Below are 26,412 nucleotides of genomic sequence, written 5' to 3' on the forward strand. Positions count from 1 at the left end.
TCGCTGGCGTCGTGGTGGTGAGGGTGTGGGACAAAGCCGTCGTCGAAGCGGGTGGGGTGGAGGTGGACGGGGCGGATATGGCTAATCTCGGTGACGATGGTGACGAAGCCGGAGGAGGAAGAGGAGGAGGGGAGGCGGCGGAGGGAGAAGGAGTAGGAGGAAACGAAGAGGGTTTTGCAGGGCCTTGATGCGGTGGCGGAGATTGCGAAGAGGGAGATGAGGGCGATGAGGAGGAGGGATCGTTGACTCGTTGACGCCATGGATTACTAGCACAAAGGAAGACGGGGAGCCTCTCGTTCTCTCTGTCTTCTCTTCTTACGCTTTTCAATTGCCCTTAGATTTTTAAAGAGAATTAAAATGTTTATAAGCCCCAATTGGATGTACCGCTTAATTTAACTAATTGACACAACACAACAAAACCAGTTAAGATTACAAATTAACACAAAAGACGACTTGATGCGACGTCATATCTAAAAAACTTGCCGCAATAAGCCCCAATTGGTGTGTTTAAATTTCTTTCATTAATTACTACATATTTTCTACACTCACAATGTTTGTCAGCTCGCTATATAATCAACTTAAATCAGTTAAATCCATCATGCAATGCATTTCCTTCCAATTTTTTGTGATAAACTAATAGATAATTGACTAAATAAACATCCTGCAAAGTTTCAATAAAAATTTCCAAGTTTTTCTTACAATTTCCGTGGTTTCCATGTAATTTTTATCGATATCGATATTATCCCGATATTTCCATCGATATTTCCGTGTTTTCAGACTACCGATATTTCTGATATTACCGATATTTTCTTCCTTGATTATCGTATACTTATTATCTTGCCTCTTCATTGAGTCTTAAACTGCTTATTAACTTGACCATCAAAGAGCCTTTAGCCAACACTCCATTGATCTCCAGGTTGCCTTATAGTTGTCTGTTGTTTTACAAGTACTCGAGTTAGTGCATCTCATTCACACATGGTGGTGCGCGAATTTGGTTCTAATAGGTTATATGTGAACTTTCTAAAAGTGGACTACAATGGATATTGAAGAAAGTTGAGGTTCCATTATAAAACTAATTAGTAATGGGGAGCAGCCCAATTGCTTATAAGAACATGCAATGTCCCCCTCCTATCAATGTGGGATTCATTGTCAACAAGTCCCCTCACGTGTGGCAAATTGTCAAGCCTAACTTGTGGACAACAGAAACGAAATGACGCGGAGCACGTATGCCCGTTGCGTTTCACATAGAGGACCAATTTATTTGATATCATGAAGAAAGTTGAGGTTCCACTATAAAACCAATTGACAATATGAAGAGTATCTTAATTACTTATAAGGACATGCAATGTCTCTCATCTCATCAATGTGTGATTTATTATCAACACACCCCTCACATGTAGTGAATGGTCAAGCTAACACGTGGACACTACAAACAAGGTGACATAAAGCACGTGTGGCTATTGGGCTTCACACGTGAGTCAACTTACTTTGATACCATAAATAAAGTTCAGGTTTCACCATAAAACCAATTGGTATATGAAGAATAGTCCAATTACTTATAAGCACATGTATGATCCCTTCTCCTGTTACTACAAGATTCATTTTAAACTGGAAATCACTTTTGTTTGTGTATCTGGAGGTAAGGAGGGTGGAAGCATCATTTCCAAGTTGTATGGGATGGTGTAATGAATCTATTTCTATTAATTAATTAAACTAAATTACAGAAGCTTTATGCACGTTATGTTTGGTATCTAATGATGCTAGTAAGTAGTGCCAAGTGATTACAAAAGACAAGTCGGAGACAAGCTAGAGCAATAAGAAAATAGCGAAAAATACCAAAAATTAGTGCGTGGGCTGTACTTGTACCTCACATGGTTTATGTAGGTACTAGTTAGTTCTTTTTTCTTTTCCTTTTTTTTATATTTTTTTTCAAACATAATTAATTTCATCAAATAAAAACTAATACAAAGTTAGAAAAGTTCAAAGACAATCTAAAACACTCAAGCAAAAATACAACCCAATACATAAGAAATACAAGGCAATAGGCCCAAAAGGAGAGCCCATAACTACCTTAAAATATAAAACCTTAGATCTAAAAAGAGAGACGAATTGCCCCCACCTAAACAGCCAAACCACCATTGCCAAGCCACCGCCACCGAGAAGAAGGCCCAAAGAACCAATTGTATGCAATAGAAAATGATGGTGGAAAACCACCCGCACGCTATAAGCACCCCATAATCCTACTAAATTATGCTAATTGCACTTTAAGAGCCCACCCAAATTCAAAACATGTTTCCAAATGAGGTCAATGGAGGAAACATAAGGTGATCCGAGTGGTGGAGGTTGGTGGATGGTGGCTCGCGGCTAAGAACAACAATTGGAGTGGAAGAAAGCATGAATCCTAAATTTGAGATGAAAGTCGCCATAAACTGAGACATAACTCAAAGCAAGGTGAGGGTTAACTAAGAAACAAAATCATCACATGCAAGGGTCAAAAGCAAAGCAAGGAAAGTAAGGGAAAAGGAAAATTGTAGGAAAGTAAATTAAGAGTTGCCACCTACTCCAACCAAGAGGAAGGGTTGGCGGCTAGGAACCAGACTTGGTGGATGAAAGACCTTGGCGAGGGAGAGAAGAGAGATTGGGGCCTTTTCTTTTCCTATTTTTTTGGGACAGTCAAAGTTAAATTTCTTTTGAGTTTGGACAAATAAAAGATAAATTGTTTGTGACGACCCGTCCCTAATTTTCTATGTAATTTCTCCTCGAGTATGTGAATTGACATTTATGTCCTTGTTGGCAAGTGACGTGGACGTGTTTATTTGTTCTTGAATTATTTTTCTCGCTATCGTAATTAAGTTGTACTTGTCACTATGAACTCATGAGCGTGTGTTAGACTCGAATTGGACTTGTAACGTTAAAGTTACGCTCCATCAAAGTACGAGGATAATGGGTAAATTGGAACACGCATGTGTATTAAATTATTAGTGGTAGAAACACTGTGCTGGATGGATTTTCTGATTCCTTTTACTGTAGGAAATCTGAAAAAAAAAAACCTATCCCTAATTTCTTTTTAACCCAACCCGTGCCTTCCTTTGTCACTCACCAATCAAACTTTCCCATTTTTGCTCTCACCAACCACATCTCTTCCCACTTCCCTGCACCCAATCACTAAAAGAGAAAAATCACACACTCTCTCTTCCTCCCGAAGTCTCTCATTCTCTATAATCGCCATGAACGAGCACCAAAGCTTATAGATCGGTCCCAAAAATCACACCATTATGTTCATTTCGATTCCATGAATATAACCATACCACTGGATCACGTGTTGATTGAGTTTTGGACGTCAAACTTAGAAGGTCCGAACTCAGTGAGTTTGAGTTCAATGAGTTTCAAGCCGAGTCAAGGAGTTTTGAAGGTTGGGGAAATTTCCTTTTAACTCCCCCAGGCTCCTAGGACAATTTTGAAGAAGCTTTCACGACAAAACAACCAAGTTTCGAGGGGTCCAGTTTTGGCAAGATCTTTCAAGCCATTTTCAGGCCACCTCCGTCTATTTTTCAGACTTTTGGAATAAACTAGCGAAATTTTCCAATTTTCAGCAAGGACCACAGGAGAAGACGACGGAATATTCCGTTAACTTTGACGGAATATTCTAATGGCGTCAGGGGAAACATATCCCGAGGACTTAAGGGGTCAGGCAAGGATCGGGGGTTACGATCCGATAACGTGTTTGTGAGTGGGTAGTTTGTTTTTATACCTATATATAATTATAGTTTCCATGAGTGCGTATTTACTTCATTTTTATGCTTATATTGCCAAGTATCGTTATTGTGATATTAAATGTCATAAATGTTGCTATATGGTAGGGATATTACTGTCTGACATTCATACATATTTGTATATGCTCATCTTCTTGCACCCCAGTGTTAGTACTCTGCCTCAGGGCCAGGGCCAGTCCTTCACTTGTATGTTTACATCCGCACCATTCGCTCACCTTAGATCCAAGTTAGGTGCCAGTCCTATCGTACAGATTGCATTAGGCAATTCTGACTCCTATGTGACTGTGCTTCTGTACCAGCCTTCACGTTATCGTAGTACTAGAGCGTATTGATTACAACCAGTCCTGTTTGTGTCAGAAATTATCTATACGAACTCGTGTGTTTGCTTAGATGGATGAGTACTTAGTTATACTTGATTATCACATGATTACATTACTGCGGCATTTGATATATCATGACTCGGCATATTTCTAGTTATATTGTTGTTGTACTGTTGTTTACATACTTACACAGTATGTTTTAAGGAAAATATACTTGTTTTACAACGAGGGGTTATTATATTCAAAAATAAAGGTTTTGTTACAAACATTGTTTTGCTGACCCACTCAACTTTGTTTTTTTCCGCCCCTCCAGGACCTAGATAGCTACACTCTTTATGGCATTCGAGGAACCTGAAGGAAATTTTGTGAAAAACATGTTCATTTGAGCAACATCTATGGCATGCAATTAACATTTAAAGGCGGAATCATGCTTGTATGCACTCAAAAACAAAACATTACCCATGAAATTCAAAGCCTAGTAGAAAGGTGAAGCAAGACTCAACTCAAGAACAAAGTGAGTTGAGATATTTTATACCTTTGTTGATTCCTCTTTGCATAAGCAAAGGCTAATCACCCAAGGAGAGGGCCTTCATTCCTTGCTTCTTAGTTCCATCCATTTCTTGGAGGAGGATGGTTGAAAGGATTCTCCAAGTTCCCAGAGTTGAGAACCTCTAATTTTTCCACACCAAGGATGGACTTGAAGAAGAGATAAGTGACCTAGAGGATGTAAGATTGCTAGCTAAAATCCTCTAGGGTGGCCGGCCTCTTAGAGAGAAAGGGAAAGACATTGTGTTCTCATATTTTCTCTAAAAGAAACCCTAATGAAGAAAAGGATATAAAGTCATATTTATACCTACCTTCATTGGAGTGGCAAACTTGTAATAAATCCAAAACTCACTCATTTATCAATATGGCCGGCCATAGGGTGTTATTGGGTTGTTTGGGCCTTTGTGAATATTTAGTCATTAAGTTGTCATACAACTTAAGTCAATGGGCTTGACGTTCGAAGCCCATTGGGCCTTGAGGCCCAAAACTAACCCGAGGTCTTTAACGAACTTTATTCGTTTGATTAATTAACATATTAATTAATCCTTGCCATAAATAATTAAACCATTTAATTATCCTTACTCATCTCCGTTGTTTCTTCAATCTCTACCTTACATGGTGTACGATCCATTAGGTTCCTTTTAGCGAGGCAGTGGGCGATTAGAACTCTTTCAAATCGATTGTGAATTGAAACTTACTTTCAATTCTCCCTTTAGTGATTATACACGTTTAGGGCTTCCACAAACCATGAGTGACACCTAGCAGTATGTCATGGTTACCCAAGCTAATCAGAAGAGGTGGAGAACCTATTCGGTTTAGGATTAGAATGCAATACGGTATTTCTCTAATACAATACTCTTGACCACATTGTTTGGTTTGATAGTTTAATCATGTCTACTATCCAATGTGATTCATTTACTTATATGATTACCTTGAATGTGATTTGGAACGACTTCCTAAATCTCATTCATACTCTGGCCAGAGATTCTTAATCATATCATAGAGTATTCTCCCTCAAACGGTTTGAAGGTTAGAGATCCCTTGTTGCGCATTCACTTGCCTCTATGGCTAAGTGACTTAACCCCAACTATGTCGTGGACACCCTCCGACAGAGTGACTTTGACATAGTCAAAGATCAAGGACTTAACCACAAGACAACTATGATGCCTCAGGTCAAATGACTACTTTGCATTATCCCAACCATGAGTTCTCATGTGACATGAGTATGAGAACTCCTCGTTGATTGTGTTCAGTGGACTCATTCTCTATTGAGCACCTACATGCTTGTCTTGGTGTCAATCACACCAATGACTCAAGACTAGTCACTCTCCCTGAGAGAAGACACAACACGTACTGATCTTAACGGACTGTCAATGCCCAATTAGCAATCCTATGATCATGAACGTTTAGGATATGTATATGAAAGAGAATGGTCTCATGAATCTAACTTCTTTAAATTACATTCTCCTAATTACATATTCCTTGGACTTATCGTTTAAGCATATAACATTTATATGAGACGGCTTAAAACAATAATCTTTGCCCTTGAAATTAAACTAGATTAGTTTAACATGTGAAATGTCCGTAAAGTATCATCATATGATTGGTTTTAGGGCACATTTCCAACAATCTCCCACTTGCACTAGAGCCAATCAGCTTGGTCATCAATGATGATACCTCTTCTGTAGTCATTTCAAAAATAGCTGAGTAGTAGGCCTAGACAATGGATATCTATATGTTATCCATAGAAACAACGTTGAGAATAACGACGTCACCATTATACATGAATTAGTGTCGTAGTGTCGGTACACTAGAGACACTTTTTGGTTGGAACCGAATAGAGAGTTCATAAATGAACTTTCTCATCCAAACAACATTGTTGTAAGCTTCTTTATGGCAATATATTTTGCATGCATAATGGAACACACTAAAGTCATTACTTTTAATGTTTCCATCCAAATATCTCTTTAGTCATAATAAAGAGATATCTAATTATCTCTTCATTCATAATGAAGAAACATCCAATGATGGATTAGATTCCTAATCTAATACATTTACGCTTCCATTACGTTACTCTAATTCTTCCTCATTCTTGAGGAATCTATCCTTTATTATTTCTCAAATACTTAAGGGTTCACTTGACACTTGCCATGGTTCTGATCCTGGACTTGCATTGATATCGTCTTGTACCGATCTTGGTACAACTCATATCAACGTTTTTCATACAATATGAAATACATAAATCACCCTTTTGCGTATACATAAAGGATTCTATTTACGCATTATTTCTTTGGGAGTCAAATGTTACGTTCCCTTTGAGAAGAGCTACCTCCTAGTCTCACTAGAGTTGTTCTTCTGATTGAAGTTTATCATCATATGAGAAACTTCCTAGCATCTTTTGTCTATTATTAGGGATTGATATAATCCAATTATATCTTGAAATCTATCATTGTAGATTTCCATCCCATGTATATAGATTATGTCTCCCATATCCATTCTATCTTTATAGAATGTTTAAAGTCATAACTTTAACGAAGAAGTATTCTTTTCATTTCCAAAATTAATATATCATATATATGTTAAATTTTTAGGAACATGATTAACTCCCACTAATCTTTTGTAAACTTAGTAAACAAAAGATTCATTTACATCTTTATGAGAAATCAATTGATTTCATCTTTCTCTCATAAGATGCTTATAGCTCCCACTAGCTTGCTAAGATCCATGATGGATGGATCTCTACAACTTACATGTCTTGTGATTCATAGTTTTAGACATATATTATCAAGACTATCTTAATAATGGTTTCGGAAACCCATATTATGTCCAAACATTGAATCACCATTTAGTTGTAGCTAGCAATCTTCAAATTAATTGAAACCAAGACTACGTCAAAGATGGTTTCTTCAAAGTTAACCAATCTCTTTGATTGTAGTCACCTTAAGCTACCAATTAGCTATAAAGGTTTCATTATTTCGGGTTAAATGGTATTTTACCATTTCCTTGAGTATATGTCGTATATACACTCAATGTAGTCATAAGGATTTTCATTCCTATTTCTTTCGAATTAAGAGATGTAACTCTATGACATAATCATAAAGTTCAAACTATTCAACTGAGACAGTTTATAAATCCTTCTCGACTACCTTGGAGCTTGTGGTATAGGAACTAGGTTGTTATATTTGTTGATCACTATCTTGTCTCTCAAAGAACCCATTCTTTGAGTTCTATCCCTCATTCATTTGCTCTATCTTAGGCAAATCCTAGTGTAGGATTACAATGAACTACCCAACAAACAACATTTGTTAGTTGGTTTATAGAAGTGATATCCAAATGTCAATTTAAGGATACCCACAAGATAATTCTTTAAACAAATATTGCTTATTAGCACACAACCCCAAATCTTAACATGATTAAGATTTGTCTTTCTTTCCAACTACATCCTATGGAGTCATGAAAATTTTGGAAGATCTTCTAATTACCAATCATATTGTCTTAGAAGTATATATCCTATATATGGGTAATTGATAACATCCAACAAACTAAATCTTATTCGAGTTCGTTCTTATCTTAATGGAGAAATCCATTATCTTATGATGATTCTTTCCTTGATATCTTTCAAGGAAACTGTTCTAAAGTGTTACCTTTCTTTGGATCAAATCTAAGGAGGTAAATACTTTAGACATCTTACTCATCAACTTATATTCTTGAATTCTTTGAAACCTTTTGCAAAGTATTCGGACTTGTGTTTATTCAAAATAAACGATAGTCCAACCGAGAGCGATCTTCGGTGAATGTCATACAACATGAGTAGTATTTTGTTGTGGACAAGTGCCACTAACATCTAAGTGATTCAACCTCAACAACTTTGTGATTCTTTCTTCCTTTCCAAAAGAATAAAGATTCAAACATTTTGCCTCTATACAATTTTAACAAGAAGGCATTGGCTCCAGATATAACGATCCAAAGAATCCATCTATGACCAACTCGTAATTTATGTTTTAGAGGTATCACAACTTAGTTGGGATTAGTCACTACCTTGCAACCTTTTGGGTTTTAAGCATCGTTATATTCTAAACAGTTAACACTACCATATCATCTCTACTATAGAGATAATCAATTAGATTACAATAATCTAATCATTCATTAATAAAGAACAATGTTTTGTCAAACAAAACATTCATCAATTTCTCATATGGAATTAAGTTCCTTTATTCAAATTGGAATGTAAAGACAATCTTTGTTTTTCCATTTTCTTTGGTAATTCATATGAGGAAGTAAGTACTACCTGCTTTCGCATAGATCTATATTTGGTTCACGTTTTGAATGTGAAGTACTTTCTCTTCTCTCATTAATCTTCTACTTCTTATTAGCCACACTTTTACAACGATTGTAAAACATAGTTACTAATACGGAATCAAGCATTCAAGTAGAAGAACCAACTGTTTTGAACTTTTCAAGAACAATTTACAACACCTTCGAAAGGTGTGTTCTTGACACTTGCAAGACATTTCTTGCAAATACCCATTCCAATGTCCATCCTTTCATAAAGAAAGTTTGTTCCCTTGGAGTTATTTCGCCTTCTTCATTTGACTTCTCCTTTGACTACAATAGTCATGGTCCCTAAACTCCTACTATCTCTCTTGAAACTTATTTCAATTGTGTTATATACATCAAACAATTTGGAGAGTGTGTGGTTATTTGTTCACTATATAGTTTACAATAAACTTAGTGAACCATTTGGATAGGGACACAAAGGTGAAGTCCTTGCCTAGTTTCCGTCTTTAGAAGTGGAGTAACACTTCAACACTCAATGATTCAAGATCATCATAAGTTCATGTTGATGAACTATTTTTGTCAACCAACCATTATGTTCTAAACATAATTACAAACTTTCAAGAGTTGTTCAAGGCAACTCTCATTTCTTCATACAACAATTTGTAAGTGAAGAATTATGGCACATAAAGTGTCCATGCCCTTGTGCTTACTTCTCAAGTTCTTTGTTCATGTAACAAAGAAACGAGCACTAATGCTTGCGTTAACTAAGGGTTGTTCAAAGCAACTCTTACTTCTTCATACAACAATTTGTAATTGAAGAATTATGACATTAAAAGTGTTGTCCTCTTTATGATAGTCTTATCTAACATGTTCTTCCAATGATACATTATCAATAGGAAGATTGCAAGGATGAGACTACTTAGGTACATATACAAGCCATTAAAGACAATCTATGGGATTGTGGTACCATGTCCGGAAACTAAAGCATTCGGCTTTTCTTTGTCAAGTTTTGGATAGCGTTTGCAAATATATTGGTAAATAAATACATAACGAATATAAATTGATTGATTTTAAGCCATTTGATTCGGGTCTTTAAATCAAATAGCATCACCCACTATTTTTGGCAAATTCCATATCCCTCATCGGAATTCGAGAGTTTTGGAGTAAACTCTTAGTAGGGTATGGGAGACTCATCATTACCAAGCCCACCTCACAATGATATGATGTTGGCTAGCATCAATAATAATGAGAGAGTACGCTTACTCATTTGCATCTCTTGCAAGTACCCATCTTATTTGGCCTCTAGAGAATGAAGCCTCACAATGATATGATGTTGGCTCCATTGCACTTATTTAAGTCATTCCCACCATGCAAGTTCGAGTTAGGGTTCAAGAACAACCTCACAATGATATGATGTTGATCATTCTCGTTGCCTAGCTTCACAACATCATGTATGCATATAGAACTCCTCCTGAGTGTAAGCACGCACTTTGTACTCCCCCATGATAGGGTGAAGTCGGTGTATGAGTCACAAATGATCGGAGCTTACCACGGTGGAAGGCCACGAAAGAGTGTTCAAAGCACTATCACGCTTATCAACTTAATAATGGTTTGGTTGAGGGTTTTAGGTCTCATCATATATAAGCATGCATTTTAATCTTATTAAAACAATTTGGTCCTATTACAACTATTAGTCCATGTGATTGATTTAGTTGTATATAATACTCCCACTATGCTTGTAAAACATTTTTTAAAGCAAGAGTATATGGTACTACTAACATAAGGTTTGCATTCATTGATGGACTATATAGTTGCCTTAGGGCCTTAGGATGACTATGAACCTTTGATTAGATCCAACATGAGCCTAGTGTTGAATCTCGGTCTAGGGATGGTGATTGATTTTAGTTACGCGTTTAGTCATATTAAGGTGTGTTTTTCCTATTGGGCGTTGGACCCAACTACTCCAATTTCATGCATATCAAATAAAACAAGAAATGAGTACTTCAAAGTAAAGAAGAGCTTATGCTCTTTTACAATATTTGATCAAAACAAATTACAACCAAAATCTAATCTACACATTCCCATGGTTCAAACAAATTTGAGATGGCCTTTCACATAGCTCAATTATCGTAGGCTTAGGTTCATAATCACCCTTTCTTTAATTAATTAACGCTTTAACTAATTAAGCTTGAATGCAACATTTTCATTTGGTTTTTGTTTCCATAGAATTGATTTAAATGGAGCTAAATGAAATGAAAATCCAATTCTCATTTAAAGATACAAAACTATTTTGTTCTTAACTAATTTGCGCCAAATGCAATAACCTCAACTTTTTGGGATATGTTGCAAAACAAACTTTTGAGGTGACTTTGTAAGAACACAAAAGTCCACTACTTCATGTAATTACAACTAGAACCCAAAAATTTCATCAAATACAAAAACTTCATTAAAGGAGCAAAACAATTTGTCCTTTAGTGATTTTGGGCCTTTACGTAAAAACGTAAACTTTCGGGTCAAAGTACAAATACACAAAAGTATCAAAACTTTATGTAATTGCATAAAAGCCCCAAAAGTACTCTACATGTAGGGTGGCCGGTCATGGTGAGAGTTTTGTCATAAAAATTTTGAAATTTTTCAACAAAGTGAAAGGTGATGGGTTGAAAAGGTGATGGGTTGGTTTGAAAAAGTGATTTCCATAAAACATGGATCCTTGAAACAAGGAAAAGGTGTAAGTGATTGATATGGTGTGAATGATAGAAAAGGATTGAAAATTCAAACCATCTATCACTAACAAAAACTTTATGTAATCAACCAAAACTTTGAATCAAAATACCTAACCTTTTTGTTCTTGCCAAAAACATAACAAGAACAATGAAGAACATCCATGAAAACCCATAAGAGCTCCATAAACATTTTTCACCCAAAGACACCCCAAAACTCTCAAACTTAAGGGAAAAAACATATTACCATACTAGGGTACTTAGGGGTTCCTAATGTCACTTTAAAACACTTTTAACAAGACAAACATGGACCCAAAAATCCACCCTTTGGATCTGGCCGAATTTCCCCAAAAACATGGCACCAAATTTTAGCTCCAAAATTCATGCTCATATGAACTACATCTACAACATTTGAGATGGCAAATTTTCTAACAGAATTTACATTCAAAGAAGCAAGAATAAAGCATGTAACAATTACAACATTCAAATCAAAGACTATGAACTATAAAACCCAGAAGGATTCACCACCTACTAGACTTACGCTCTTGTACCACTTGAAGGAAATTTTGTGAAAAACATGTTCATTTGAGCAACATCTATGGCATGCAATTAACATTTAAAGGCGGAATCATGCTTGTATGCACTCAAAAACAAAACATTACCCATGAAATTCAAAGCCTAGTAGAAAGGTGAAGCAAGACTCAACTCAAGAACAAAGTGAGTTGAGATATTTTATACCTTTGTTGATTCCTCTTTGCATAAGCAAAGGCTAATCACCTAAGGAGAGGGCCTTCATTCCTTGCTTCTTAGTTCCATCGATTTCTTAGAGGAGGATGGTTGAAAGAATTCTCCAAGTTCCCAAAGTTGAGAACCTCTAATTTTTCCACACCAAGGATGGACTTGAAGAAGAGAGAAGTGACCTAGAGGATGTAAGATTGCTAGCTAAAATCCTCTAGGGTGGCCGGCCTATTAGAGAGAAAGGGAGAGACATTGTGTTCTCATCTTTTCTCTAAAAGAAACCCTAATGAAGAAAAGGCTATAAAGTCATATTTATACCTACCTTCATTGGAGTGGCAAACTTGTAATAAATCCAAAACTCACTCATTTATCAATATGGCCGGCCATAGGGTGTTATTGGGCTGTTTGGGCCTTTGTGAATATTTAGTCATTAAGTTGTCATACAACTTAAGTCAATGGGCTTGACGTTCGAAGCCCATTGGGCCTTGAGGCCCAAAACTAACCTGAGGTCTTTAACGAACTTTATTCGTTTGATTAATTAACATATTAATTTATTAATTAATCCTTGCCATAAATAATTAAACCATTTAATTATCCTTACTCATCTCCGTTGTTTCTTCAATCTCTACCTTACACGGTGTACGATCCATTAGGTTCCTTTTAGTGAGGCAGTGGGCGATTAGAACTCTTTCAAATCGATTGTGAATTGAAACTTACTTTCAATTCTCCCTTTAGTGATTATACACGTTTAGGGCTTCCACAAACCATGAGTGACACCTAGGAGTAAGTCATGGTTACCCAAGCTAATCAGAAGAGGTGGAGAACCTATTCAGTTTAGGATTAAAATGCAATACGGTCTTTCTCTAATACAATACTCTTGACCACATTGTTTGGTTTGATAGTTTAATCATGTCTACTATCCAATGTGATTCATTTACTTATATGATTACCTTGAATGTGATTTGGAACGACTTCCTAAATCTCATTCATACTCTGGCCAGAGATTCTTAATCATATCATATAGTATTCTCCCTCAAACGGTTTGAAGGTTAGAGATCCCTTGTTGCGCATTCACTTGCCTCCATGGCTAAGTGACTTAACCCCAACTATACCGTGGACACCCTCTGACGGAGTGACTTTGACATAGTCAAAGATCAAGGACCTAACCACAAGACAACTATGATGCCTCAGGTCAAATGACTACTTTGCATTATCCCAACCATGAGTTCTCATATGAAATGAGTATGAGAACTCCTCGTTGATCGTGTTCAGTGGACTCATTCTCTATTGAGCACCTACATGCTTGTCTTGGTGTCAATCACACCAATGACTCGAGACTAGTCACTCTCCTTGAGAGAAGACACAACACGTACTGATCTTAACGGACTGTCAATGCCCAATTGGCAATCCTATGATCAGGAACGTTTAGGATATGTATACGAAAGAGAATGGTCTCATGAATCTAACTTTTTTAAATTACAATCTCCTAATTACATATTCCTTGGACTTATCGTTTAAGCATATAACATTTATATGAGACGGCTTAAAACAATAATCTTTGCCTTTGATATTAAACTAGATTAGTTTAACATATGAAATATCCATAAAGTATCATCATATGATTGGTTTTAGGGCACATTTCCAACAGAACCTTCGACAGTTCTAACATTATCTCTGTTTAGAAGTATGAACTTATCCACTGTTGTGTACTAAATGTACTCTAGCTACTTTGACTACCTTATTGTAGTCGTACTGTCTATCATGCTTTGAATAATTGTAGTGAGTTCTTCCAACGAATGCGCACTCTTTCACTGCTTAATTAAAATTAGTTCTAGTTTAGTTTTAATTTATTCACTTTTTCACATCACTTACCCTTATTGTTACGTCACCTTACGGTGACGACCAACATGCTTCGACCTTCATCGGTCGGGGTGTGTCAGCTTGGTACCAGAGTATAGGTTTAGATAGTCCTGCACTTTCGAGTGTGTTTTAACTCTTGTTTTCTTATGTCAGAACCATGCCACCTTGTAGGGAGCCACATGTCCCTTCAAAAACTAATTTTTTGGACTTTGGGCAATTTGGTGAGGCTATCGTCAATGCTATTTATTCTGCACTTCGTCTTCCCTAAAGGAACACCTTGGAAACTGTATCCCGCCTGAAGATAAATGATTTTTATGGCAATGAAGGATTTGAGAAATTCGAAATTTAGCTTGATCATGTTGAAAAGACCTTTTGAGTTATGCAGTGGTAAGGAAATCTCACAACGGATTGTTGGGTAAGGAGAGTGGCCTAGTTTTTTCACTTGGGAGCAAAATTTTGGTGGGCTCAGGAGTCACGTCCATTGTCTATTGAAGATGTTGTGAATTGGGATATTCTCAAACATCTATTTAAGGTTAGATTCACACCTCCAGAGTACTTGGATCGTAAAAAAGATGAATTCTCATATTGGAGGTAAAGTAAGATGTCAGCCACTGAATATCACCGGAAGTTTATAGATCTATCCCGTTACTATCCTGAGACTACCTTGAATCCTAGGGAGATGCTACATCTTTTTAAGAGGGGGACTCGCAAATGGCTGCATTATATGGTAACCACTACTCCCTGTATTACCTATCAAGATTTCTTCGAGGTTTTGCTTCGAGTTGAAGATTTGGAGAATGCTCCTGATGATGAGGATAAGGATGATGACAGGAATGTCCAGAGGAACAATAATATGGGGCGATCATCACTTGGTCTGTAATGGACTCATAACTTTAAGAAAAGTGGAAATAGCTTTGGATCATCGAGCGGGGGTTCAAACTCTGGTACACCTCATAGAGGCGGCAGATCTACTGGTAGTTCTCGTTTTTAAAGTCAAGGAAACTCCATCAGTTTATGTGCTCAGCTTTGTCGCAAGTCATCTGTCATTTTGGCGAATGTAATTGGGGAAACATAGGATGCTTCACTTGTAGACAGATGGGGCACATGGCTAATAATTGTCCTCAGAACCTGAGGAATTAGCCTTATATTCTACCACTTGTAGCCCTCTACAGTAGTTTCTAGCACCTGGTACCCATCAGCAGACAGGCTACGGTGGAACTTTCCACTATCAGGAAGACGTAGCCCAGTAACAGCTATGACCATACCAATACACACCTGAAGTTCCCTACTAACAGGGAGGCTATCATCAGTTTCAGGGAAACTATATGCCATATCAGGGTGGTAGAGAACAAATGTAAATTGAAGGGCAGTATCAGAACCTAGACATAGCTTCTAGCAGTGGATGCTCAGGCAAACAGGCATATCCACCAAACCAGGGTTGAGGCAATTAAGGACGAGGTAGTCAAACTCAAGTAAACAAAGGCAGACAACAAGCATAGGGAAGAGTCAACAACATCACCCTACATGATGCTGAGGCTAATCCAGACTTGATTATAGGTACGTTGAATGTTCTAGGCAACTTTGCTAAAATTTTAATTGACTCAAGTGCTATACATTCAGTTATTTGCCTAAGTTTGCTCAAACGACTTAACCACATCCCACTTTCCTTGGTTACGAATTAGAGTTCTCGATGCCTAAAGGTGAAGTTCGCTACATTAGCTGGGAATATCAAGGATGCCTTGTCCTTATCGAAGATGTAGTTATGCCAGCTAATCTTGTTCTTTTGGATATCGTTGACTTTGATGTTATCTTAGGCAGGGATTAGTTACACTACAATCGTGCCAAGTTAGATGGTTATCAGAATATTGTTACCTTTCACCGACCGGACATGCCTATTGTCACGTTTATTGGTGAACGTAGTGGTCTAAAACATTGAGTTATCACTGCCATGAGGGCAATGGGACTGTTGAGTAAAGGTTGTCAAGGCTACTTAGCTCATGTAGTGTTAACAGAAGAGAATACTGCATATGTTGAAGATGTTGGAGTAGTCAGAAATTTTCTGGACGTTTTTCCTGAGGATTTACCTGGCTTACCACCAGATTGTGAAGTGGAGTTCACCATCGATCTACTTCTAGGTACTAATCCTATTTCTTTTACACCTTACCGTATGGCTCTTGTGGAGTTAAGGGAACTTAAAACCCAGTTGCAAGAACTTGTTGATAAGGGTTTCATTCAGTCGAGTACTTTTCCTTGGGGAGTTCCAGTTCTGTTTGTAAGGAAGAAAGATGAAACTTTGAGGTTATGCATCGAATACAGGTAGTTGAATCGGGTGAGGATTAAAAACCATTATCCATTACCCCGTATTGATGATTTCTTCGACAATCTTAAAGGTGCATGTGTGTTCTCGAAGATTGATCTAAGGTCTGGTTACTACCAGTTGAAGATAAGAAGTGACGACATTCCGAAAATAGCCATCAAGACTCGATATAGTCATTATGAGTTTCTTGTGATGCCGTTCGGGTTTACTAATGCACCAGCAACCTGTATGGACCTGATGAATCGAGTATTTCGTCCATACCTCGACAGGTTCGTCATTGTTTTCATTGATGACATTTTGATGTATTATAAGAACGAGGCTAACCATGCTCATCATTTACGTCTGGTCTTGAATAAGCTAAGGGAGAACCAACTGTGCACTAAGTTCAATAAATATCAGTTCTGGCTAGATCATGTGTCATTCTTAGGGCAAGTGATATCAGCTCAGGGCTTACTTATAGACCCTCAAAAAGTAGTAGTAGTGAAGAATTGGGAGCAACCTCAGACGGTTACAGAAGTACGAAGCTTCCTTGATCTTGCTAGCTATTATCAACGCTTCGTGAAAGACTTTTCACCCATAACACTACCTCTAACAAAGTTGACTAGAAAAGGAGTTCAATTTGTGTGGAGTGAAGATTGTGAATAGAGTTTTCAATAGTTGAAGTACTTTCTCACTCACGCACTTGTCTTAACACTTCCCGATGACAGTGGAAATTTCGAGATCTATAGTGATGTGTCTCTGAATGGTTTTAGATATGTGTTAATGTAGCATGGGAAGGTGATTATGTATGCTTCATGATAGTTAAAGCCCCCATAAGATGAATTATCCTACTCATGACCTTGAGTTGGCAGCTATTGTCATTGTTCTGAAAATCTAGAGGCACTATCTTTATGGGGAAAAGTGTAAAATTTTCATTGATCATAAGAGTCTAAAGTATATCTTCACTCAAAAAGAGCTTAATCTCCAACAGCGGAGGTGGGTAGAGTTACTCAGTGATTATGACTACACAATTGATTATCGCCCCGATTGTGTGAATACTGTAGCTGATGCTCTCAGTAGGAAATCTCACGGCCGACTTAATGCTCTTTATGCAAGTTGTATTCCTCTTTTGACCGACCTTAGGTCTACAAGGACTACTTTGGAAATGTATTGACATGGAGCTCTACTTGCCAGCTTTCAAGTCAAATTGGTTCTATTGGATCGTGTTCTTGAAGCCCAAATGAACGATGCAGAATCTTAGGAGTTAATACAGGTAGTGTTAGACGGGAAAAAGAAAGACTTTAGCATTTGAAGGCCTGATGGTATGCTGATGCAAGGTGATAGGATGTAAGTGCCGAATGTAAAAGAACTGAAGAAAGAGATACTGGACGAGGCGCACATCTCTGCTTATGCAATGCATCCTGAGAGTACCAAGATGTATCATACCATCTGACCTTTCTACTATTAGCCTAGTATGAAAAGAGAAATTGTTGAGTATATGAGTCGTTGCAGTTTGTTAGCAGGTCAAGGCAGGGAAAAAGAAATCATTTGGGTTGCTATAGTCACTCCCGATACCCCAGTAAAAATGGGAAGATATTATGAAGGATTTCGTGTACAAATTACCTCATACACGAAATGGCTTTGATGGTGTTTGGGTAATAGTTGATCAACTCACCGAGTCAACACACTTCATACCTGTTCGTGAGAATTATTCGTTGAGTTAGTTGGCAGAACAGTTCATCTCTGAAGTTGTTAAGTACCACAGAGTTCCAGTTAGTATCATGTTTGACCGGGACCCCTGATTTACTTTGAAGTTCTGGTAGCTTTTCAAGAAGCTTTGGGATCAAGATTACTCTACAACACCATCTATCATCCTCAAACTGACGGGCAGTCAGAAAGAACTATCCAGACACTGGAGGATATGTTAAGATCATCACTTCTACAGTTGGGAGACACTTGGCACAAACGCTTACCATTGATAGAATTTGCCTACAACAACAGTTTCCATTCTAGCATTAATATGGCATTATTTGAAATGTTGTATGGAAAACCATGTCGTACCCCTCTGTGTTGGTCTGAAGTTGGTGAAAGAGTTTTGGTCGGCCCTGAGATCGTGGATGAGACGAGCAGAACATTCAGGTGATAAAGGCTAACCTAAAAGCAACTTAGGATCGGTAGAAGAGTATCGCTGACAGAGATTCTACCGATAGAGCTTATAAGATTGGTGATTGGGTATTCTTGCAGCTATTACCATGGAAAAGTGTTGTACGATTTAGAAAGAAATGGAAGCTCAGCCCTAGGTACATCAGACCATACCAGATCGTTGAGCAAGTTGGTGAAGTTGCATATCGACTTGCTTTACCACCAGCGTTGTTAAGAGTACATAATGTGTTCCACATGTCGATGTTATGGAGATACGTCTCTGATTTGTCACATGTGATTACTCCCCAGCCACTGGAGATCAATCCAGATTTGACCTATGACGAGGTACCAGTGACTATTCTTGATTGGAAAGATAAAGTTCTTAGGAACAAGACCATTCGGATAGTGAAAGTCTTATGGAGGATCCACTCAATTGAGGAAGCTACTTGGGAGGTAGAAGAGTGCATGCGAGATTTGTATCCACGTCTGTTATTTGATTATGATCTATAGTCAGTGTTGAAATTTCGGGATGAAATTTTCTTAAGGGGGTAGGTTGTGACTACTTATTCCTAATTTTCTATGTAAATTCTCCTCGAGTATGTGAATTGACATTTATGCCCTTGTTGGCAAGTGGCGTGGACGTGTTTATTTGTCCTTAAATTATTTTTCTCACTGTCATAATTAAATTGTACTCATCACTACGAACGCGTGAGCGCGTGTTAGACTTGAATCGGACTTGCAACGTTAAAGTTACACTCCATCAAAGTACGAGGATAATGGGTAGATTGGTACACACGTGTGTATTAAATTATCGGTGTTAGAAACACTGTGCTGGATATATTTTCTAATTCCTTTTACTGTAAGAAATCTGAAGCAAAAAAAAAAAAAAAAACCCTATCCCTAATTTCTTTTTAACCCAACCCGTGCCTTCCTTTGTCACTCACCAATCAAACTTTCTTATTTTCACTCTCACCAATCACATCTCTTCCCACTTCCCTACACCCAATCAGAAACAAGAAGAAGAGAAAAAGCACACTCTCTCTCTTCCTTGTCTCTCTCCCTCCTGAAGTCTCTCATTCTCTGTAATTGCCATGAACGAGAACTCAAGCTCGAAGATTGAGCCCAAAAATCACACCATTGTGTTCATCTCGACTCCACGAACACAACCATACCACTGGATGACACGTTGACTGAGTTTTAGACGTCGAACTTGGAAGGTCCGAACTCAGTGAATTTAAGTTTAACGAGTTTCAGGCCGAGTCAAGGAGTTTTGAAGTTCGGGGAAGTTTCCTTTCAACTCCCCGAGGCTCCTAGGACAATTTTGAAGAAGCTTTCAGGTCAAAACAACCGAGTTTTGAAGAGCCCAGTTTTGACCGGATCTTTTAAGCCATTTTTAGGCCACCTTCGTCCACTCTTCGGACTTTTGGAAGAAACTGGCGAAATTTTCCAGTTTCCAGCGAGTTTAGACTGCAAAGGAAAGCGATGACCGATGAGGACCACCGGAGAAGACGATAGAATATTCCGTCAACTTTGAAGGTATATTCTAACAGCATCAGGGGAAACATATCTTGAGGACTTGAGGGGTCAGGCAAGGCTCGTGGGCTAGGATCCGACGACGTATTTATGAGTGGGCAGTTTGTTTTTATACCTATATATAATTATAGTTTCCATGAATGCATATTTACTTCATTTTTATACTTATATTTGCAAGTATTGTTATTGTGTTATTAAATGTGATAAATGCTACTATATGGTTGGGATATTATTGTCATGATATTTATACATATTTGTATATGCTCATCTTGTTGCACCCCGGTGTTAGTACTCTGCCCCAGGGCCAGTGCCATTCCTTCACGTGTATGTTCACATCCGCACCATTCGCTCGCCTTAGTTCCAAGTTAGGTGCTAGTCCTATTGTACAAATTGCATTAGGCAATTCTGACTCCTATGTTACCGGGCTTCTATACCAGCCTTCACGTGATCATAGTACTAAAGCGTATTGATTACACCCTGTCCTGTTCGTGTTAGAAATTATTTGTACGAACTCGTGTGTTAATTTAGATGGATGAACACTTAGTTATACTTGATTATCACATGATTATATTATTGTGGCATTTGATATATCATGACTTGGCATATTTTTGGTTATATTGTTGTTGTACTGTTGTTTAATACTTACGTAGTATGTTTTAAGGAAACTATACTTGTTTTATAGTGAGGGGTTATTGTATTCGAAAGTAAACGTTTTCTTACTAATGTTGTTTTGCTGACCCATTTAACTTTATTTTTTTCGCCCTTCCAGGACCTTGATAGCTGCACTCTTTGTGGTATTCGTGGGACCTTTGTCAGTTCTGACATTATCTCTGTTTAAAAGTATGAACTTATCCACTGTTGTGTATGAAGGGAAATAATGAGATTCATGTGGGATTTCTAGTGACTAGCATGCATATACAATTCAAAATTTATATACATAAGCAACGGAAGCATGTTATCACATAATATCAAAGCTATAGTCATGCAAATCCCCTTCAAGAAGCATAGGTTTATATAAGCTGCATCAAAACATTTTATTGAAGAACAAAGTGAAGGTATAGTTTTATACCTCTTGATCTAGACTTGAGACCAAGGATGGACCACCTCCAAGTTCTTTGCTCTTGGAACTCCTTGAGCCTAGCCTCCCTCCTTGCCTCCTCCACTTTGTTAGAATGAGTGCTCCTTGGTTCTGCTTTAGTCTCCAAGATTGAAGACCTCTAAAGATCCACACCCACTAGTGTAGTGAGATGGATGGAGGAATAACCAAAGGGTGAGAAGAAGATTAGCTAAACCCCCTTTGGTGGCCGGCCTTGTGTGTGGTTTTTGAGAGAGAGAGGTTTTCTTCTTTTGTGAAAAATCAACACACAAAACCCTAATAAAATTTTTCACTATAAAGTTCCTTTTATAGCACAAAGAAACAAGTCAACAACTTGACTTCCTCTCTCTCCCTTTCCCTTTATTTGGCCGGCCCCCTTTAGTGTTGTTTGGGCTTTGGGCTTTTATTATTTCAAGTCATCCTATGCTTAAATAAAAGCCCAATGTGTTTGGGCTTAATGGGCCCATATTAACCCGAACTTTTCTTTAAGCCCAAAACGATCTTTTATCGCTTTTATGATTTCTTTAGACTTTCTAATTAATCACAACACTTACTTAATCCAATTAATTATTTCCATCATCCATTAGTTGTCTCACTACAAGAGTGTATCGGTGTACAATCATTTTAGGTTCTAATTAGCAAGGCAGTGAGGTGATTGGCACCAATCCAATTGATTATATTTAATCTAATCACTTAGTGAATTAAAACTTACTTTTAATTCTCCTTCTTCTTTGACGACTACTTATTTAATCATCTAGAAGAACTCACAAGCCATGAGTGACATCTAACCATATATCATGGCTACCCAAGCTAATGTAGAATTTGTTCGGAGAACCTATTCAGTTGGAATTACAATGTAATTCGATCATTCTCTAATACAATACTCTCAATCACATTATTAGGGTATGGATATATTATGTCAAACCCCTAATGTGATTATTCCATGTTATAGGATTCAATTGAGTCATATAGGAACGTTTTCCTTTATTACGCTCGATACTTCAGCCGAAGATTCCCGAATCATATCTTAGAGTATTCTTCTTCTCATAACGAAGATTAGAGATCCCTTGTTGCGCATTTACTTGCCTGCATGGCTAAGTGGCTTAACCCCAACTATGCCGTGGACACCCGCGAATGGAGTGACTTTGACATAATCAAAGATTAAGGACCTAACCACAAGACAACTATGATGCCTCAGGTCAAATGACTACTCACATTATTCCAACCATCAGAGTTACTTGCTTGACATGTGAGTAGACCTCCATGCAAGTACTCTCGTTCGATTGTGTTCAGTGAACTCATTCCCTTAATGAGCACCTACATACCTGTTTTAGTGTCACTACACGAATGGGATGAGACTTTCCATCCTTCCAATTGAAGGGGACATAGTATGTACTGGTCTTTGCAATGTCAGTGTCCCTCTGACAATCATATGACCAGGAACCTTTTTGGACATGATGGTTATGTGAAGAAGGTCTCTGTAGTCTAACATCATTAGATTACTTCTTCCATCGATCCATTGTCCATGGATTCATTATTTAGGACATATATCGTTTATTGAGATAGTCCTAATTAGTATCTTTGCCTTTTGATGTATAAGAGTCATCTATACACACATTCATTATCCTGAAAGGTTTCTTCCAAAGATTGACTTTCAGGGCATATTTCCAACAATCTCCCACTTGCACTAAAGTCAATCACTAGTGTATCTTATAGATGCTAGTTAAGTGAACTTCTGCTCGTAGGTTAACTTGGTTATGTATTAATCTCTTTTTATCTAAAAGGGATTTACTTACCAAATGTTTCTAAAACATTTGATGATGTCTCTTTCTTGTGTTCAAATACTTTGATGAGACCTTGATTCCATGGCTTGAGCTATCGCCCCATTACGTCGTAGTGTCCAACTAACGACCTTATGGTTTGGATTCAATCATTGGTTCTATAAGAACCCCTTCTATTCAAAACACCTTTTGAAGCAGTTTCTAAAACAATATATCGCCATATATTTCGTTTGTATACTTCATACATACTTTGCTCCAACCTTGAGACCATTGTAGTACAATACTATCAATACATTCATATGATTAGTACTTCATCCATTATGAAGTTCCATTTGTTAAAATGGGTTATTTTCACTTTGGTTAATAACCTAAGTGAATGCACGCTTCCAGAGTCCTACTCTGATGTTCCTTTCTTAAAGGCAATAATACTCTATCAGTTGCTATGGTTCTGATCCTGGGCTATAGTAATATCTTAAAGTGACAACCCCTGTGGTTTTTCACCTTTGGATATCATCTCACAAGTCCATACATGTGTCCTTTTTGTGATTTTATGACACATTCATTATAAGGGTTATGAAAGTGATTTTCTATCATATAGGAAAACACCTTCTCAAATCTTCAACATTTGAGATTTAATTTCCCCATTAAACATTCTTGAGATAGCCTTGCTATATCATTAAGTCCAATTTCAAGTCTATACTTCAAAATTGACCCTGTCACAATTTTGTCATTTTGAGTAACATCTATGTTTTATCAAGTCTATCAAATAGACTTTATTCATATCTTGTTGTTCAAATTATGACATCACTCCCACTGGCCTTGTTGTAACTTAGCATTCATTCAAAATCTTAACACTTACATTTTCTTGATTTGAATGCATATTGCTCCCACTAACTTGTCTTGGATCTATTGACAATCATTAAGATCCATTAGCTTATTGATGATGTCTCAACAATTTTGGGACTATCAACAACTCTAGCTAACACAAGTTATTTAAACGAACATACATAAAATAATTCCTTCTCAAGTAATTCCATTTGATATGTGTGACTTGTTTTATCAAGTCTATTCATTTAAATTATATGGTGTCATACACCATACTTCAAGTTTTAGTCATACTAAGACCTTTAATGTAGTCATATAAGAATTATCCAAGTCTTTAGTGGAAGCATGGCTCCTACTAAGGATATAGCAACTCAACCATTCCTTCTAGGTGGTTGATATAATTCTTTATCAAAACTACATAGAGCGTTATAGTTACAAGAGGTGCAGAATTTGGATTGTCTTGTTGTTAAACCATATGTTGTGACTCATTTTGAAACTATTCCCTTTTATTTCATCAACTTGTCCAAATGCTTTGTTATTAGCTTGTTCTCATAAAAGAGAATGATGGACAACTCCCAACATATAACCATTTTATGCTAGGTTGACGAAACCAACATTCAAAGACTATTCTTTAGAATGTTACACAACATAGAATTTTAACGTTTTGAAGAGCTTGAGTCTTTTAACAATTAAAATTACAAACTCTTAATAATAGTGAAGTACTATTATTCTTTAGACAACTATAAACCAATCATATTCAAGTTTATATCCTTTTTCTCACCTCCCACTGTTTCTCATGACTTTAATGAGAATTTACATTATACATTCAAAATGTATAAACGTGGAGTATACGGGTAGAGGAAAATGTGGAGTAGCTTTAAAACCTTTCAAGCTTATTTGTTTCAATCTCCACTAAGTTGATGTCTTGTTATTAAGTGACTAAAGTCTTTAAACATTTCATAGATTTAGACACTTCGTTCTTGGTTTAATCACTAACACACTTGACATTTAAAACCAATTTTAAGAATGCCCAATTAGTTGTTCAAAACTACTAATTGTATCAAGAGTGATCTTGGTTATTGTGTTTAAGTAAGTGATAACCATATAAGAAACGTTTTTCTTTATTACTTATATCATTATAATGTGATCTTCCTTTTCTTCAAGAAAGGAATCTCTAGACCCTTTTCAATTCATATAGAACTCATATGTAGGCAATTGGAACTAAATCTAAAGATTCATTGTATCCATCTATGGCCAACATGTGAGATCCATCCATAATTGATAAGTCCAAAGTTTGGATATCGCATTACATAAGTGATGTAAATCTTGTATCTGAACAAGGATACAACAAGACAATATTCAATTCATAACACTACTTTAAGGAAATAATATATTAGAAGTCATTCATCACATTACATTGATATGATAATTCAAACATTCATAATGTTTAATACAAAAAGAATTAGCTCTATACATTTAGAGACTAATTACATACCTTCATTTAGGCACCAATATGTTGGAAATATGCCCTGAAAGTCAATCTTTGGAAGTAACCTTTCAGGACAAATGAATGGATGTATAGATGATTCTTATACATCAAATGGCAAAGACACGAATTAGGACTATCTCAATAAACGATATATGTCCTAAATAGTGTATCCATGGACAATGGATCGATTGAAGAAGTAATCTAATGATGTTAGACTACAGAGACCTTCTTCACATAACCATTGTGTCCAAAAGGTTCCTAGTCATTGGATTGTCGGAGGGAAACTGACAATGCTTAGACCGGTACATACTGTGTCCGCTTCAAATGGAAGGATGGAAAGTCTCATCCCATTCGTGTTGTGACACTAAGACAAGTATGTAGGTGCTCATTAAGAGAATGAGTTCACTGAACGCAATCGAACGAGAGTACTTGCATGGAGGTCTACTCACATGTCAAGCAAGTAACTCTAATGGTTGGAATAATGTAAGTAGTCCTTTGACCTGAGGCATCGTCGTTGTCTTGTGGCTAAGTACTTAATCTTTGATTATGTCAAAGTCACCCCATTCGCGGATGTCCACGGCATAATTGGGTTTAAGCCACTTAGTCATGAAGGCAAGTGAATGCGCAACAAGGAATCTCTAATCCTCGATTAGAGAGGAAGAATACTCTAAGATATGATTCGGGAATCTTCGGCCGAAGTATCGAGCGTAATAAAGGAAAGCGTTCCTATACGACTCAATTGAATCATATAAGAAGGAATAATCACATTAAGGGTTTGACATAATATATCCATACCCTAGTAATGTGATTGAGAGTATTGTTTTAGAGAAGGATCGAATTACATTGTAATTCCAACTGAATACGTTCTCCGAACAACTTCTACATTAGCTTGGGTAGCTATGACATATGGTTAGATGTCACTCATAGCTTGTGAGTTCTTCTAGATGATTAAATGTAGTCATCAAAGAGGAAAGGTGAATTAAAATGAAGTTTTAATTCACTATGTGATTGGATT

This window comes from Malus domestica, chromosome 06, assembly GCF_042453785.1.
Source record: "Malus domestica chromosome 06, GDT2T_hap1".
Lineage (NCBI taxonomy): Eukaryota > Viridiplantae > Streptophyta > Magnoliopsida > Rosales > Rosaceae > Malus > Malus domestica.